A 19588-nucleotide genomic window follows, 5' to 3' on the forward strand; every position below is an offset into this window, starting at 1 on the left:
TCATTTCAGAGTACGAGATATGGATTTAGGAGAGTTGGATTCATATTTTGACTATAATCACTTAATTCTCCAAATCTGATTTTTCTTTATATGGATTTAGTGCAGGCACTGGATAATAATAATAATAATAATAATAATAATAATAATAATAATACTCCTATTTTCTCTTTGCCTTGGCAGATTGGTGCACACAGAAAGGACAGCTGCTTGCTTAGCTCCCTGACATTCTGCGGGTAAATCTGAGGAGTTTGGGCAGCTGTGTATTGGTAAATGTTAAACAACTGGCTTTCTGAAAAAATGCACACATCTCAAAGTTTAATCCACATTCTTAACAAAATGTCCCCATCATTTTCTTAAGTCTATATAATCAACAAAACAATAAATTGAGCCCTGTTTCATAGCATTTGCTGACTTTTGAGGATTAAATGTTCACACAGAAACAATACTCTCTCAATCCGAATTAGAGCTTGTTCTAGTTACTGTAGCTCATGAGTCCTCACAGGTGGGTTTTCCCATTAATTGTCAGTTGACATCAATGCTCCAGCCTGACTTATTTAGCTCTTAGGAATGAATATTTATTAAGGTTGCATAGTCAAAACCAGTTGGTTTGAAATATCACATCAATATAAGGCACAATCTCCTACCAGCACATAAAAAGTCCTAGGGAGAGTGGACTTACGCTTACAGGTAATTCACAGTTCTCGATTAGATGGAAGTCCCGTTCTCCCTTTGTGGAATTCTCATAGTATTCCACTGAGGTACATATTACTTTCTGTTGGGTTTCTTATAGAGTCGATTTGAACTCAGCCTTTGAGTGATGGAAATGCTGCCATTGACCAGTGTTGGCGGGACACAACTAGGACATCAATAGCAAAACTTCCAAACTTTCAAAATTCACTAGATCTTCCTCTCATTAATGGAGAAGAAGGCAGAAGAGATGGATATTCTCTCTTTGCATTCGAGCAATTTCCTACTCTCTTACTAGGCTAAAGCTATGCCCACTGGCTGGAATTCTAGATTCTGAAATGGCTATTTTATTCAAGTACTAAAAGATCTGATCAAGTCTCTGTAGGCAATCCCAATACACTTCCTACATACCATCATTTCATTTGATCAATGACTTTCCTTCCTTCCAAACTAAGGACTTGAGGCATTGGTTCTCTAAAGGTTTTCTTATCTGATAAAGGTATCAGGACTATAGCATCTTGTTCATCACATTAATTGGGATAGGGTGATTGATACAAACAAGAAGTCCCCTACCTTTACATGTAAAATGGGGGATAATGATCATAAGTTGTGGTGAGAATTTGAGGTACTATAGAAATATGATATATTATGATAGAAGAGGGACTGAGGAAGTCCCACCCCACTACTCTGCCTTTTCCCCTCATCCCCACAAATAGTAGCCAGCCATTCAACAGTCTCTAAAATTCTGTCTGGGTTCAAGCAATGTTCTTTTTTAAAATCAAGTGCCTCTGCAAAGGATAACACTAATTCTTGAACTTCATTGTGAATGAGTGGATCAGCTCCTTCCTAGTGACAGCCAACTGGAAGCAGGTCTCAGTAAGAGGTACACAGTTCTGATTAGAAGTGCAAAAGAAGAGAAACATTGTCAGGGTCAAGAAAGACACAGATTCGGGAAGGGTTCCCAAGAGTCAAAGGACAAACAACTGAAGAGGGCACTTGAAATTGGCAGCTATGACTAATCACATCTGTACTGGTTGTTTAGACATGGATTCCTCCAAGTCTGTAACCCAACAGTAACTGCCCAAGGATGTCAGGTAGACTGATAAGGCAGCCAGGAAACTCTCATTAGGTGGGTTTGAAATAGAATGTGTCAATAGCTGAGAGGATCTGAGAGTAGGTCCCACTACCCATAGCCATGGTAGCTCTAGAGCCTTCCTGGGTCTGTGAGCAAGGGTGGTGCTCTGGATCTTCACACCTACAAGATCAAGAATGGGGCTGGCTGGAACATACAGAGCAGGTACCCAACACATACTCTTTCACAGAATGGTTTATCTGCTGGCCTTGACAATGGAACAGAAAACCAAGAAAGAATTCCTATGATTAAAGTCAGCTCCATCCTCAGGGCCAAGTTTTATAATGTGCTGGGCCATTTTGAAGGAACAGGAAGTCAGGGAAATTAAATACTGATTTTTGTTCAACAATTTTTGAATCATTCAGTGATTGATTACCTAATGCTTCAATGATCCAGGCTCTTCTAGGTTCTTCACTGGGTTGCCTCCCGCGTTGAGCCCTGCTGTTGCCTCTACGGGGTCTCTCCAGGACACCTCTGAAGCATGTAAAAGTTGTGAAAAGAAATCATGAACTCCTGTGAGGAGGCTGCAGATGAATTCTGAAAAAGCTGGAGGAAGAAAAAGCCAGGGAGCTGAGCCCAGTACAGGCAAGAGTGGATGGCCTGAGGCAATTCCCCTCAGCTGCATCTTGGCTGATGCCAGTGTAGGGGGAGGCATTCCCCTTCAACTGAGTCTACAGAAAAGATTCTTGGTCTCGTGGAACTCCGAGAAGAAACAAAAAAAGTCTCAGCTGTGTTCCAAAGATCCCATGCTGAGTGAGACTCAGTATCACCCAGGAACTGGATTTACAACATCCATGTGAGGAGTGAGTCTTCAACAAACCTTTACTGTTCCCCAGATTACAGAAACTCAGAATTTTGGAGTTGGGAAGTTGCTCACTGGCCACCCAGTCCAACCCCTTCCAAAAAGGTGATGTGCACTAACACATTAGGCAAGTAGTCATCAGGTCTATGCTAAAAGATCCCCAATGACAGGGTAACCAGTACCCTTTGGGGCAGTCCATTTTATTTTGAGGCAGTTCACATTGTTTTTATTTTCTCTGACATCGAATCTAAATTTGTGTTTTAATCATATGGAAATAAGCTCAGAGAGGTGGATGGATTCATCCACTATTCATTCCTTTTCTCTCTTACACTTTTAAGTTGATAAACTAACACAGGGAGGAGAGGGAAGTAAACTGGCATCTTTCATCCTTAGAGGAATGGGAGAGGATAGTTTGCTAACTGGGTAGTATGTCTGATCTTCAATGTGACCCTGCTATTATTTACCATACATTCTCTAAAGCTCTCAACGAATACATTTCAAAATTCTCCAAATCATAGCAGCCATGTATGTATATTTTTGTTGTTGTTGGGTCATTTTTCAGTCCTGTCTGACTCTTTGTGACCCCACTTGAGGTTGTCTTGAAAAGCTACTAGAGTAGTTTACCATTTCTTTCTCCAGCTCATTTTACAGATGAGGAAACTGAGGCAAACAAGACTAAATTACTTGCCTATGGTCACACAGCTAGTGCTTGGGGCCAGATTCTAACTCAGGAAGACAAGTCTCTGTGACTCCAAACTCAGCACTCTAATCCACTGTGCACCATTTGTATAGCCCTTTACATATGCTATATCATCAAAACATTTTAAGATGAATATTAAAAATTGTTTTTACATGTAGTTGGAGTAAAAAAAATTACACGTGCTAGCTCATTTGATTCTCATCATAGCGACTATCATTATGCCCATTCCTGGATAAAGAAACTGAGAAATATAAACTGATTTGCCCAGAGCCACATAGGGTCTGGGACCAGAATGGAACCTGTCTTTCTGACTACAAACCTAGTATGCGATCTATTTTGCCTGATCTATCTCAGATAATCCATTCAGATTTCATTCCCTGAGTGGGCAGACCAAGAGGACTATTTTACCCTCCCAACTGAAACTATGCCATCGTTCTTTTTCCCATGATGGTATGACCTTCTAGACAGAAATGCAGAGAAACCACAGTGTCAGGGCTGCCTATATACTCTTCTCCAGTCTCTTTCACTCTGGTACAAGCGGAGCATCTAGGCAGGCCCTAAATCATCCCTGACATCGGCTTTCTCTCTGCCAGCGCAGCTCCTGTGTAAACCAGCTCACACACAGACAGGCCTTGTTGGGACCAGGCTCACCATATAAATTCTTTGGTAGAACAGTGGGATCACTGACCTCCGCTGGGCCACGGATTTCTTTAAAACCCACAGCACCTCCACACCTTCAGGAGGAGCAGGGTTTGCTGGAGCTCAGCTTCCTGAGCCTGTGATGCTAGGAAAAGGCCAAGGGAGGAGAGGGATAGGAGGCGAAGATGCAAGTACACTGATAGCTTAGGATGAGATCATGGAAATTGATGATGTATGGCCAGGGGAGTCACTCACCACCAAAAGAGTGATTTAGAGGCTAATAGATAACTGGGGGCTTGACGAGAGGATAACGGTAAGTTCTATAATCACTTGATTTCCGAGTCATCGGAGACAATGGATGATAATGTCATAATCTATATGCTGTACATAATTTTAATGTGCCTTTTAACATGCCATCTTTTACTTTAAGTTGCAGCTTTCTCCTGATTTTAATATCCAGAGGAAGCTAATTAGCCACCCCTTTGCTGCATTCTGCCCCCACCACTTATTTCTTTTGTAGTGGTGTGACCCCTTACCAGACTGCAAAGTATATAACAGTCCAACGGTCTTTAGGCTCAGAATCTGAGTCCATGTTAGCTAATAATGTAGTACCAATGCCCAATTGCTGTGACTGGGTTACCTTTTAAAGGGATGCCAAGCATAGCAAAAGGAGCACCAAGAGCATATTCATTGGCAAAGAAACACTTGCTGCCACAAGGGCCCTAGACATAATTCTTTTTTCTATAATTTATTTATGTATTTATTTTTACCAATTCCATGTAATAAAAAATTTCCACACAAGTTTTCTGAAGTTACATGATTCAAATCGTCTCCCTTCCTCCCTTCTCTTCCCCCTCCTGGAGCTGACAAGCAATTCTATCTGGGTTATTCATGCACTGTCACCTAGGCATGATTCTTGAGTAGGCAAAGCTAACCTGAGGCCATCCTACTTGGTCCTTGGGTACCATTCCTTCCTTCCTTGCTTCCTTCCTTGCTTCCTTCCTTGCTTCCTTCCTTTCTTTCTTTCTTTCTTTCTTTCTTTCTTTCTTTCTTTCTTTCTTTCTTTCTTTCTTTCTTTCTTTCTTTCTTTCTTTCTTTCTTCCTTCCTTCCTTCCTTCCTTCCTTCCTTCCTTCCTTCCTTCCTTCCTTCCTTTCTTTCTTTCTTTCTTTCTTTCTTTCTTTCTTTCTTTCTTTCTTTCTTTCTTTCTTTCTTTCTTTCTTCCTTCCTTTCTTTTTTCTTTTCTTTCTTCCTTCCTTCCTTTCTTTCCTTTTTTCTTTCTTTCTTTCTAAAACCCATATCTTCCTACTTAGAATCAGTATTGTGTATTGATTCTAAGGCAGAAGAGTGGCAAGGGTGAGGCAATGGGAGTTAAGTGACTTGGCCAGGGTCATACAGCTAGGAATTATATGAGAGTTCAGTTTTGAACCTAGGACCTCCTGACTCTATATCTGGCTTTCAATCCATTGAGCCACTCAGCTGCCCCCAACCACTCTTTCAGTTCTAGTCTCCCCTCCCCTTCTGTCTCTCTCCTTACCCACCCGGTCCCACAGTATATGGATACTAGAGCACTCCAGGCAACTGAAACTATTGACTACAAGGCTAGATGACTTGCCCAGTGAGTGGAATCATGATCTATACTGGGGGGGAGAGGGAGAAAGAAGAGGGCTCCCCTGGAATGGAATTGGAAGGCCTGGCATCTGGGCATCTAGAAGTAAAAGGCAGCGATGATGTGGCCTAATGTATGTGGCAGGATAGAGAGGGGAAGAGGCTTGGGGAGAGGCCAGTGACTGACCTTGGAGTGGGCTCCCAGACCCGAGCTACACCTAGAAAAGTGGGAGAAGTGGGAGGCCTTTCAAGGTCTGTTTACCTGAACAGAGTTAGCGTTTCCATCGTGTAAAATGTTCTGCTTTTGCACACTCCACATATTTGTTACAAGGGAATTTCTTAGGGTGGGAAAGAGGACGGCTAGGGGTTTGTAATGGATATACACCCCCAAAACCAAAAGGTAGAGACGGGGGCCTACATAGACCAGCTTTCTTACTATCTTGCTCAATTATACATATGTATATGTATGTACATGTGAGCATATTTGTGTCTATATAATATATAGTGTCTGTTTGTATATGATCCATGTATCACACATATATGCAAATATATAACATAATATACACAAAGATAAAACTTACATAGAACATAGAACACACACAAATATAAAGCATACAACACAGTGTACATAAATATAAAAAATAACATAATATACATAAATATAAATGTACATATAATATACTACTAAATATACACCTATGGTAGGCATAAATATAAAATGTACACCTATAACATAATATACATAAATATAAATTCCACAAATATAAATTAGAATGCACATAAATACAAACCATATATAAAATACGCAATATGGCTAAATAAAAATATACAAATATAATTGATAAATATTAAATACGCACATGATGTGTAATATATATAATTATAAAATATACATATCCACATAGATATAAACTCTATAGCATATAATACGCTTAAAGGCTAAAATATACATCAATATCAATAATAAAATACACCTAAGCTGCCTAAATGGAAAATGCACACAATATATAATATATATAAATATAAAATATCCATATATGATTTAGCAATGTAGTAAGAGAGCTGCTCTCCCTGCCTATATACATGGACTGTAAATCCACATACACACTTACATTTGCATGGATCTGCATATATACATACGCTTATTAGAAACAAACCATCAATGAAAGAAGTGGCAGCTGCAGGTCAGTCGTTAAAAGCTGAGTTCAAATCCAGCCTCGGACCCTTTCTAGCTGTATGACCCTGGGCAAGTCACTCTGCAGCTCAGGAGGCAGTTAGGGAGCTCAGAGGATAGAGTGCTGGGCTTGGAGTCAGGAAGACTTCAGTGTAGGTTCTGCGCCTCAGGGGCTACCGCCAAGGGAGCGATGGGGAGAGCGAGGTAGGACCCCAAATAAACTCCCACAACTCCCTACTTTTTCCTGGGGCCCAAACTGTTTACCTTCTATTCTGTTCGGGCTGAAATTTAGCAGGAGCTCTGCCAAGAGTGGTTAGCTAAGACCTCTCTGGAGGTCACGCTTGCTTTGCTCCTGAGCCAGTATATCCCACCACCGGACACCCTGCTCTATCCTGTCCCTGCAACCCATTGATACACTGTAGGCACCGTCCTGGAATAGCTCTTATATTTAATTATTCCATTAGCCATTCGTCTAAGTAATGTGAAATGTCACTGCAGAAGACTCAAACTGCAAAGTATCAATCTATCCCTGAACTGGTGCTAAAATCAAAAGCTTGTAACTGTTTTCTATCTGCTTTCATGATAAACTATTAGCAATTGGTTGTTTTGTTTTGTTTGCCCAGATCTATAATGTCATTGACATTAGGCACTCCCGGGAGTATATAATAAAAATGACAGTGAATAATCATCATCGTGATGCAAAATTTTGCATATTACTTTAAGGGAAAACACTTTGCACAGATTATCTCGTGTGTCTCTTTGCAACAACTCTGGGAAGGGGGGGCTATTTTTTTTATTTAAACCCTTACCTTCCGTCTTAGAGTCAATACTGTGTATTGGCTCCAAAGCAGAAGAGTGGTAAGGGCAAGGCAATGGGGGTCAAGTGACTTGCCCAGGGTCACACAGCTGGGAAGTGGCTGAGGTCAAATTTGAACCTAGGACCTCCCGTCTCTAGACATGGCTCTCAAATCCACTGAGCTACCCAGCTGCCCCCAGGAGGGGCTATTTTTTTTTTTTACAGATTTTTTTACAGATGAGGAGATGGAATGGGAGAGAGGCAAGCCCTAAGAGAGGATTTGGCCTCAGACCTCCCTCACTCCAGATCTATCCATCTCTTCACTGGAGGTTGTTCTGAAACTCACAGTCTTAGAGAGTTGCCTTTGGGGGGATTGAGGGTTGATATCATCAGCATTGTCATTATTATCACCATCACCAATATTTATAGAGTATTTATTAGGGGCTAAGCTTGTGCTGAGTTTCACAAATATCAGGTCATTCGATCCTCATCACCCTCTTACTATTACTATCCCCATTTTACACTTAAAGAAACCAAGGCAAAGAGCAGTTAAATAACCTGACTTAAGGTCACATCACCAGCCTATGTCAGAGGTGGGACTTGAACTCAGGTCTTCCTCACTCTGAAGCCTATCTCCAGACTCCTCCATGCTGCCTCTCAAATTGCAAGCAAGTACTTAATGGATTAGATTATGGTCCAGTGGGAGAACATGGTCTGGCTAGAAATTAAGAGATGGCATTCTAGTCCTGGTTCTGCCATTAGCATACTTTGTGACCTTGGGCAAGTCACTTAAGTTCTCTCTGACTTGGTTTCCTCATATATAAAAGAAAGGAGTTGGACTCAGCTTCCTCGCTAAGGTTATTTTCCACATGTAAATTTTCTGGATTATATTGCCTAAAATATGCTTTTATGGCTTTTAAATACAGTCACTCAAACTCCACTAACACAGTTCTACTTTGAAGGCATCCTAAGAAACCAACATCAATGAAGAGAGAAAGATGTTTCCCATCTAGAGTATTACTTATATTTGTACAAATGGCACCTCTCCTCCTGCTTGCAGAGTTGGCTTCCTTAAGGAGTTTGGACATTTTTCCTGAGAACTTCTTTGCCCAAACTAAGTCATTTTTCTTATTATGGAGAGAGAAGCTTTAGTCTCATCTTTGTTGAAATCATCACAAATTGCTAATTCATAGAGTCTGGACCAACAGCATTTCACTGGGTTTTTATAACATCATAAAAAGAAATGCTGCTTCATTTATGAATCAGAATGGCCATTAGTCACTAAGTTCTCATCAGTGACCTCCAGGGGGGATCGGTGTGAACCAATCCCGTAGCCTATGCAAATGAGCATCTTCTAATTGCTTCTCTGTGGGTTGTTCATTTCCCAGAAAAGTTATGGTTTCTCTCACCTTCACTGGCACCTAATCTTGCATTTACCTCCCATATCCTTGGACAACCCACATTCTTGTAGCCTGAGATCATTTCGAGTTAGCTTGGCCAAGCACAGGTGAAAACAAACTCGTTTCCTTGGAGAAAGTGTTGGATTTTGATTCAGAGGACATACGGTGCTGTTTACATTTATTTTGGATGGGTAAGTCGGTTTCCTTATCTGAAAGAGGAGAGGAGATCCTTAAAGTGCCTTCACTTTCTGCACATAAGTTCTTGTGATTGCTCTAATAAGTTTTTAGAGGGCAACTAGGTGGAGAAGGGGAGAGAACAGCCATAAGTCAGGAAGAACTGAGTTCAAATTTAGTCTTGGGTACTTCCAAGCTGTGTGACCCTAGGCAAGTCACTTAACACTGCTTGCCTTAATTTCTTCATTTGTAAAATGAACTGGAGAAGAAAATGGCAAACCTCTCTAGTATCTTTACCAAGAAAACCTTAAATGGGTTCACAAAGAGTCAGACATGACTGAAACAACTAAATATCTTTATCCAAAAGCCCAATTTTAGTTAAAAAAAATTTAAAAATAAATAAACAACTTAACAAGTCTGAATTTTTGTTTTATTAACCTAATGCAATTTCCTTTGAAATATATGTCATGGCGGGGGGGGGGGGGCAGCTAGGTTGCTCAGTGGACTGAGAGCTAGGCTCAGATATGGGAGGTCCTGTGTTCAAATCTGGCCTCAGGCACTTCCTAACTGTGTGACCCTGGCCAAGTCACTTAACCCCCCATTGCTTTGCCCTTGCCACTGCCTTGGAACCTATTGATTCCAAGACAGAAGGTAAGGGTTTTAAAAAAGAAATAGATGACACCTAAAAGGGAGGGCTCTTCTCTTTTTAACATATCACAGTCACTTCTCAATCCCCCCTTGTGACAACAGTACAATGAAGGAAAATAAATCTACACATGAGCATAAAAATAAATATCTTTTTGTACCCAGAGGCCACCACTGAGAGGCAGGAGAGAGGCTTTCCTGGTGGTTCTGTGAAATAAAGATCATTCACTGTACCAACCAGAGTTCTGAAGTTCTGATGTTCTTTCTTTCCATTGTCGGGGCCATAAATAAATCTTAAAGAAATTTACAGAAATCTCCGTCTAAAACCGCTCTGAAATCTTGAAAGTTTGAATAGTCTTTACTTTTTCCATCACAACATAATAAAAACCAAGGCTGAATTTAGGATTTTTTTTTTTACCTAATTTGGCTTCAGAATTACCTTACATAGAAAATAATAATGCAAGGATTTCGAATGGGAGAGGAGGGATCAAGATGGTCAAGGAAATGTCTCTGTGGGGTAATCAAATATGGCAGAGAAGAAAGAGACTGGATTGGAAGCCCGAAGACCTGACTCTGTTCCTTAGCAGTTGTGTAACTTTATTTGATCTCTCTGAGCCTCAGTTTCCTCCTCTGTAAAATTAGGGGATTGAAACAGATATCCTCTAAAGATGTCCTCCTGTCCTGAAATTTAGGATCCTATGATCAAACTGATGGTTTTGATTGGTGACCTACAGAACCTGGGCAAGGCATGCGTTGTGCCCTTGTCAAGATGGATTCCTTCCTAACTGGAAATTTTTTTACTTTGATTTAATGCAAAAAAAAAACAAAACTGTTTTGCTTTGGCTTACTACAAAATTAAAATCTATAGGGCATGAGACCAGAATTCTCTGACTTTAAAAATATGTGCATACATACACACAATACCTGTATAAATATGTCTATGTGTAAATATGTCATGCATTCCATAAGTGTGTAAAAATATATGTATTGCACTATAAATGTGTGTATATACATATATAAATATATACGGAAATTCTTTTTCCCGTCTTACAAAGGTAAATCACTTCCCCAGGATTGCAGTCAGTAAATCTCTTAGCTAAGATATGTGTGTGAATAATTATAATCTGACATATACATTTGTATGTATAAATATGTGCATATGTGTGATCCTGGGTAATTCACTTAAAACATTCTGTGCCTCAATTTCCTCCTGTGTAAAGTGGGGACAATAATAGCACTAGTCTCACAGAGTTGTGAAGATCAAATGATTTAATCAAAATAAAGTGCTTGGAAAAATTTTAAGTACTCCAGAAATATTAAATATTATTGTTGTTGTTATACTGTTTATATGTGTTTATGTATAGCGCACTGCCTGAAGTCAGGAAGATCTGAGTTTAAGTTTGACCTCAGATACTTACCAGCAGTGTGACCCTGGGCAAATCATTTAACCCTGTTGACCTCAGTTTCCTCATCTGTAAAATGAACAGGAGAAGGAAATGGCAAACCAGTCCAGTATTTTTGCCTAGAAAACCCCAAATGGGGTCACCAAAAGTTTGGCAAGAACTTGTAAAGTACTTTAAAATTTGCAAAATCCTTCAGGTACATTATATCACTTGAACTTCACAAAAACCCCAAGAAGGGGCAGCTAGGTGCTAGAGTAGATAGAGTGCTCAGGGCTGGAGTTGAGAGGAACTGGGTTCCAATGTGATCTCAATTGTGTGACCTTGGAAAAGTCACTTTACCATGTTTGCCTTTTGTCTTCAGTTATGAGTAAGACAGAAAGTAAGAATATTTTTTATATAGGGAATTAGTGTTACCTCTGTTTTACAAATGAGGAAAATGAGGCTGAGATTTGTACAGAATCACATAGCAAGTAAATGTCAGAGTATTTGAACCCAGGTCTTTCTTGACTCCAGGATCAGCATTCTATCCAAGGTACTGCAAATGAAACTACACGGAGATAAGCTGCATCATTACTCTTTTGTTTACCATGTGTTGCCAATGTTAAAGATGAATCCAGTCCCCACCCTATCCTGGTTTAGTGGGAAGGGCATGAGATTGAGAGAACTGAATTGGGTTCTCACCAGTGTAGTGTGCCTCAGTATCTGCCTGGCCTTGGGTAAGTGACCTAAACTCAACGGGCCTCAATGTCCTTCATCTGTAAAATGAAGGAGTGACCTCCAAGAGCCTTTCTAATTTTGACAATCTTCAATTCTAAGTTCCGAAAGGGAAAAAAAATAAAAATCAAACCAGTGTTGGCAGCCAGAGGAATACTCTGGGACTTTCCACTACTAAGACTTTGGCAGTCGCCCAAAGGGTATTAAAAGAGAACACAAGGATCCCAAGCTCATGGCCTTCATCACCTTCCCACCCTCCATGGGAGAAATGCCTCCTTTCTCCCAAGTTCTATTTTTAAAAGTTGCTAGAGGTTATTAGACCCATTTGGGGCTCCACACTATTTAAGAATCCTCCCTAATTATGTGTTTGCTTATTTTTTGGCTAGACCTATGGATTCTTTGGAGTAGAAACCTCCAGGTGTTTAACTCCCTTTACAAATGCAAATTTTGCTTCTGTAGTTCTGGTCCTCATTTACATCTTAAGGAGTAACCTGGAGCAGAAGAATAAAAGACTTGCCCAGGATCATTCAGATTACATGTATCAGTAGTAGAATTTGAACCCAAGCCTCAGTGATTCCAGCTCTCTTGACTCTAGGGCACTATACAACTCTTTCCTCTCATTCTATCATTTATTCAGGGCCCAGAGTTCCACTGAGTCCAAACCTTATATTTTAGAGATGATTTTTCTCATCTCTAAAATTGAGAAAGCAGCACAGCTAATAAGTATTTGAGGTAGGATTTGAACGTTTGTCTTTCTAACCCCAAAGCCATCATTCTCTTCACTGTTCTACTTAGCTGTCCCTAAATCAACAGCAACATGAAAATCTACAGTAACAAAAAGTATCAGAGTGTAGAGAGCTGAACAAGGAGGTCAGATTCATGAGGAAACAAGATGGCGTACGTCCCTTTCATCCCCATTGCCTTGTCTGCTACTGGAGTTGAACCTTTCATTAAGCCCATGGAGGATGAGCTTCTATCCTACTCTTGTCATTGACTGCAAAAAGCAGCTAGTTTGTCTACCTGACAAACTATAGCAGGTTGGGGACTTGTCCCAATACTGTTCCTCTCTGGGTCCCATCTGATAAAACAAGAACAAGATAACACTTCTTTCTCCTCTTCCTCCCACTACTACAACCACCATCACCACCTACTACCATCACCACCAACACTACTACTACCATTAACACTCCTATTACTACAACAATCAGTACCAGTAGTACTACTACCACTATTATTACTACTATTATCACTATTACTACCACCACCATTATCACTACTACTACTATTACCACTAACACTACTATTATCACTTCTATTGTTACTAATACAAATATTACTACTTTTACCACTACTGGTACTACTATTACTCTACTACTACTAATACCACTACTATTACTTCTACCATCCTCACTATCACTCTACTACTACCACCACTACTGCTATCACTACCAATATTACCACTACTACTACCATTACCAATACTATTACTAGTAATACCATTACTACTAATACTACTATTATTTTTACCATGATTACTATTTTACTACCATCACCACCACTATTACTAACACTATTATTACAACTACCAATAGCACTACTATTACTACTGCCATTACCACTTCTACTACTACTACTAATGATAATAGCTAGCAATTATATAGCACCTACTATGTGCCAGGCACTCTGCTAAGTACTTTACAAATACTCTTATTTGATCTTCACAATAATGCTGTGAAGTATTATTATCCTCATTTTATAGATGAGGAAACTGAGGCTTAGAGAGGTCAAATAACTTGCCCAGGGTCACAGAACTTGAAGTACCTGAAATGGGATTTAAAGTCATCTTCCTGGCTCTTAAGTTCAAAAAGGTGAGAATCCACTCATTCTTGTCAAGGATACATTGAAATATTAGCAAATTACTTCATCTGTAAAAGGATCTAAAACTGAAAAGGACTTGAGAAAATTATCTGGTCCAGGTCACCCAGTTTACAAATAGTAAAACTGAGGCCAATAGAGGAGAAATTACGTGGATAAGTAGTACAAATGAGCAGGGTCAGAATCTGGTTCCAGAGCCTCTGACCCTAAATTCCATGCTCTTCCTTCAGTGAAAGGCCACATAGGCACTGGAGTAAAGTTTTTTAATGGTTGTTTGTTTGTGAAGATTATTGGGTAAGAGAAAGGGTAAGAGAAGAGGAATAAGCATTCCATAGTGCCTACAATGGGGCAGGAACTGTGGTAAGCACTTTTTCTAAATATTATCTCATTTGATCCTCACAACAACTCAAGGATTTTGGTACTGTTTTGTAATTGAGGAACCTGAGGCAGGCAGAGATTATAAGTGATTTAGCCAAGAACACACAGCTAGGCAGTATCAGGAGCCATAACTTTCTGCTCCAGAGGAGCTGAGGAATAGCCCAGAAAGCCCTCCTCCCAGATCTCCAGATGGCCCAGTTCCTCTCCCTTTAAGCTCTGTATCTGTTTCTGCATCTCCATCCCAGAGCAGCGTCTCTGCTCAAATACTCCAAAGGTTAATTAACCCCAGGAAGGACTCCCTAACAGCCACACATCTTGTGCCAACAAACTATAAGGGGATGATGACCCAAGGTACCATTTCTCCTCCTCCCTCCTACTTTGTATGCAACTCCCAAGTTCTATATCACAACTCTACTCAAGCCAGCCTGCCCAGGGATGGGAAATGCCCATCATAGAACTATTCCCTACACTAGTATATTGTTGTTCAGTCATTTCAATAATTTTCTAATCTTTATAACCCCATTTGGGGTTTTCTTAGCAAAGATACTGGAGTGGTTCACCATTTCCTTCTTCCACTTATTTTATAGATGAAAGAATGGAGGCACACAAGGTTAAGTGACTTCCCCAGAGTCACACATAATTAGGAAGTGTCAGAGACTAGATTTGAACTCTCAAGGATGAGTCTTCTTGACTCCAGGTCCAACATTCTACCTACTATGTTACCTAGCTTGCCAGATCAGCCTAATGCTGATACTCTTATTATAAACCTGTTTGACCAACACTTCCCCAGTACATGGAAGAGTAAGTAATATTTGGACCTTCGATTTCAACAACCAAGATTCAATTCAGAAGGGAAGAATAAGCTTTTGTCTGCAGGGCTAAGTGTCTTCAATACTGAAACTTTTTTCTCTATGGATCTTAAAGAATTAAGAGATCTCTTTCTGTCTGCAATTGTTCTGGAGTAGAATTACTTAGCTGGGTGTATGGAGACTGGGAGGGAAAAGGATATTGGAGGAGGCATCTAAATCCTTTAGTCCATAGGTAAATGCTTATGAAGCACTCAATTGGCTGAGGGCTGGGTTCCCTCTGTTCTCTGGAAGATACTAAAGTCCGTGGTCCTGCTAGGAGTAAAGGACACTTGGGCATTTTGAGACCAGCTGAAGAAGACAATAGCCTACAAATACCAGTGCCTGTGAGAAGGGAAACAAACCAATAATGCTTCTGAATTCCCAGTGTTTGGTTTTATGCTCATCTATGTAGCTCTTCAGCTCCAGTTCTAGGTGGGAGAAGAAGACATCTTTATATCTAGTCGCTTTCTTGCTTGAAGCGAAATCCAGACATCCATCAATGCCCCAGCTATCAGTGTCAAGGCAGAACATCCCACAATTCTTGAAATAATGCAAGCATTTCTACAACTCAGGCTGAATACCCTGGAGAGTGTATTGGCTCTTACTGACTATCAAATAAATCACTTACTACTGTAATACCCTGGACAAGTCCCTTAACCTCACTGAAACTCAGTTTCTCATCTGTAAAATAGGAGGATTAGACTAATGGCCTCCAAGAACCCTTGCAGTCCTAAACCTCTACTTAGGGTATCAGGACATTTCTAACCAAAATTTGTACTAAGTCATGTTGCTCATGAAACCACATATAAAAATCTTTTTCCATGGTTATTTGTAAAAAAAAAAAAATTTTTTTTAAGTAGGATACTTGCTCAGATCTTGGGGTTGATTTAAAAGCAGTCTCTCTTGCAGAGAGAACTAGATGAACTCCTGGATGGCAATTTATGATCCTATGACCTCAAATGCCTTCTCATAATCTTCTGCAAAATATGCTGCCAAAATAACTTCCCAATGTATCACCCTATTTAAACTCACCCCTTGCTCAAAAATTTCTAGTAGGTCCCTATTACCTATTCTTAAATGTTTTTGTTTACTTATTTGTTTCATTAAAATTCCCAGGTATTTCCCTTCTTCCTTCCCTCCCCTCTCTAGACAAGAGAAGGTATCATTTGACACAGATATATGTATATATAAAACTATGTCTAGCTTGTTTCCATTTATCAGTTTTTTCTCTGGAAGTGCACATAGATGTCATTCTTCAAACAATATTTCTGTCACTGTGTATAATATTTTCTTGATTCTGTTTGTTTTACTCTTCATAATTTCATGTAGGTCTTTCCATCTTCTCAAATTAACCTGCTTGTCATTTCTCATGGTGCAATAGTTTTCCATCACAATCACACACCCCAAGTTTTTAGTCATTCCCTAACTGATGGCATCCCCTCAGTTTCTCGTTCTTTGCCAACAAAAAGAACTGGCAAAACTATTTTAGAATATATAGGTTTTTCCCCTCTTTTCCTCTTCAGTCTAGGAAATAAACCTAATAGTGGTATTTCTGAGTCAAGAAGTATTCATGGTTCTGTACCTTTTTGAGCATAATTCTAGGTTGCTCTCCAGAACAGTCAGATCAATTCATAGTTCCACCAACAATATATTAGTGACCTCTTTTTTCCACATCTCATCCAACATTTATCATTTGACCGTTTTATCGTTTTAACCAATCTGATGGGTGTGAGATCATACTCGGTTGTTTTGATCTGCATTTCTCTAATCATTAATGATCTAGAGCTCTTTTGCCTATTGAATAAAGTGTAGGATTACACTTGCAGAATCCTCACTAGCTATGCTGAAGCAAGTGAAGAGGAAAATGAAGAAGGCAAAGTGTCCCATGGATGATATCACCCCCACAAGAATATCTCCTTGACAAATGTTGTCCGTCATTATTTATCATCCAAATGAAGATGTTATATTTTTTGAGGAACATAAACCAGATTATTATTATTATTAAGCATTAGAGGAATTAGAATTAGAGGATAATAGTGACCAAAAAAGAACAGAATTCACTAACTATAGGTCCTGGAGAAAATTAACTTAAGTGTTAAATTTTATGATAGTTTTTTTTTTTTTCAATTTGGTTGGGTTTATAATTTAACATTAAACTTGTCCTAAAACACTAAAAAAAAGTGAAGATTCCAAATTCTCCATATTCTGTATACAAGGTGTCCCATTCTACTGTTATCTCCCTTTCTTTCCTCTTAATGGCCTATACTCCAATCAAATTGGTGATTTCATCTTTCCCCAAACCTTTTCTGCCCTATTCATCTCCATGCTTTTGGTCATGATGTCCCCTCAACTTTTTGATGCCATCTTTTGAAATTCTTCCCTTCCTACCAGCCAGGCTGGGTGTCACCTACTCTAATTCATCTGCTCTCCATATCCCATGAAGGAAGTATTTTTCCTTTTGTGAATCTTCACAGCACCTTAGACTTTTCCTTTGCACTTATCTTATTTCAATTTATATCACATATGTGTGCACATCTCATTTCCCCTTATTAGATTAAAAAAAGTGGTATTTTATTTCATCTTTGGGATTCCTGGCTCCTAGAAGGCAAGCAGTAGGCATTTATTCAATGATTGTCAAATTGCATTGAATTAGCCATGGTATTGGTCTCTTGGATCTAAAGCCATCAAGGTCAACTGCCTTCTTTTACAGATGAGGAAAACAAGGACAAAAAAAGGTCAATTGATTTACCCAAGGTCACAAAAATAATAAGTGGTTGAACAGAGATTGGAAGAAAAAATCTAAATCCAGAGTTCTTTCTGCCTTTGCCAAGTTTTTTTTTTTTCCTTCTAGTGGGTGTTTTCAGACTATGTATAAATTAGAAGAGATATCTTTTATCTTAGGTAAATGAGAGGTGCCATTCATATGAAAAAAAAGGGCACAGGAGTTCAATTCTTGGAATTCTTAGTTCCACCAATTTGCAAGTCATTTATCAATAAATAAATTCCTTTATAATGATATTGTTGTGATGTTAGTTCCTAGGGTCCACTTTATCCCATGCAAGTGCCTAGTCTAATACTGGATGGCACTAAGTAAATATAAAAATTCAAACTAATTCCCAGAATTAAAAAAAAAATCTTTTGATTTCCCTTTTTTCTTTAAAAAGTCTATGTGAGTCACTGGGGCCATAAAACGATACTACCGAACACTGATAATGACATGATTTTTAATGGGAACAGAACACTGTCTTCCATTCCCAGACCGAATATTTCTCATTTAGTCACAAATTTGCCATCTGAGGCCAATGATTTCAGCAAGTGCCAAATGCAACCCAGCCCAGCTCAGCACTATACCCAGGAGACCTTAGTAAATCTGCCTTTCCTTTCTCTCTTTGGCAAAGTTCAGACAAGGTGACCTCCAGGACACGCAGCAGACAAAACTCCTTCCTCCCTCTTCTCTCCTTCTGGACTAAGCTCAAATTGCTTTGTTCTGAGTTGAGAGGACCTGGATTTTGCTTGGAAGCTGTGTAATCTGTCCTGGTAGGGCTTGGCATTAGAGAAAGCAATGACTTCCACATGCTTGGTTTGTTGGCCATGGCCCTTTCCATTGTTACCTATCTGGGTTTGCAGATGAACGCGGGTCCCTGCAAGAGTGCATGTGCATGAGAGTTGGGTGGGGCATGTTCCCTATCCTACCCTCCCTCTAACAACATAGAAACACATCGAGGAAGTCTCAGACTAGAGGAAGTGGGTAACAAATACGACTGGGTTTATAGAAATATTAGCTTATATAACCTTCCCCTTAATTAAAAAAGTATGTCATCCTTATACCTTTAGGTTAGGGAGTCTTAATCTGGGGTCAATAAGCTTGATTTCTTTTTTAAACATTTTAATGACTATTTCAATATAAATTATATATTCTGTAATTCTATATATTTTGATGCATTTGAAAACTTTTTTTTCTGATAAGGGATTAATAGACTTCAACATATTGCCAAAGGAGTCTATGACAAAAAACAAAAGGTTAAGAACCCCTACATTAGGTGATAATACAATTATTACTTTTATAAATATATAAATTTTATTCCATTAAATTTTTTAACCTGTAGATAATATCAGTGACATTTTGAATATCTATGGTACTTCATCCTTTAAAAAGTGTTTTCACATACGGCATCCCTATTAGGCCAATACTAGAAGGTAAACTTATTCCGGCATTATTTCTCCAACTTTAGAGATAAGAAATTGTTGTTCAGTCACTTTCAGTCATATCCAATTCTTTGTGACCTCAAGTGGAGTTTTCTTGGCAGAGAAAATGGAGTGGTTTACCATAATTTCCTTTTCCAGCTGATTTTACAGATGATGAAACTGAGGCAAAAAAGGTTAGGTGACTTGCCCAACATACCACTAGTATGTTGTAGTAGTAGTCTCCGGCAAAATTTGTACTCAGGAAGATGAGTCTTCCTGACTCCAACTTGGTGCCCAATCCACTGTACCAACTATATGTCTAGAGATAGGGAAACTGAGACAATAATCATTAAGGGACTTTCCTAGGATTACATAATCTCAGAAACAGAACTAGAATCCAAGTCTCCTGCCTTACTTCCCAATCTTTCTT

General features: G+C 39.3%; 1 long non-coding RNA gene across 1 annotated transcript; it reads right to left on the minus strand.

Annotated features, from left to right (window-relative positions):
* Positions 1-306: 306 nt before the first annotated feature.
* Positions 307-9378, minus strand: LOC130458501 (uncharacterized). Its single transcript, XR_008917862.1, has 3 exons — positions 8579-9378; positions 2196-2293; positions 307-1580 (listed from the first exon to the last, which is right to left on the minus strand). It is a non-coding gene; the product is annotated as an uncharacterized LOC130458501 (long non-coding RNA).
* Positions 9379-19588: the final 10210 nt, after the last annotated feature.

This window comes from Monodelphis domestica, chromosome 3 (genome assembly GCF_027887165.1).
Source record: "Monodelphis domestica isolate mMonDom1 chromosome 3, mMonDom1.pri, whole genome shotgun sequence".
NCBI lineage: Eukaryota > Metazoa > Chordata > Mammalia > Didelphimorphia > Didelphidae > Monodelphis > Monodelphis domestica.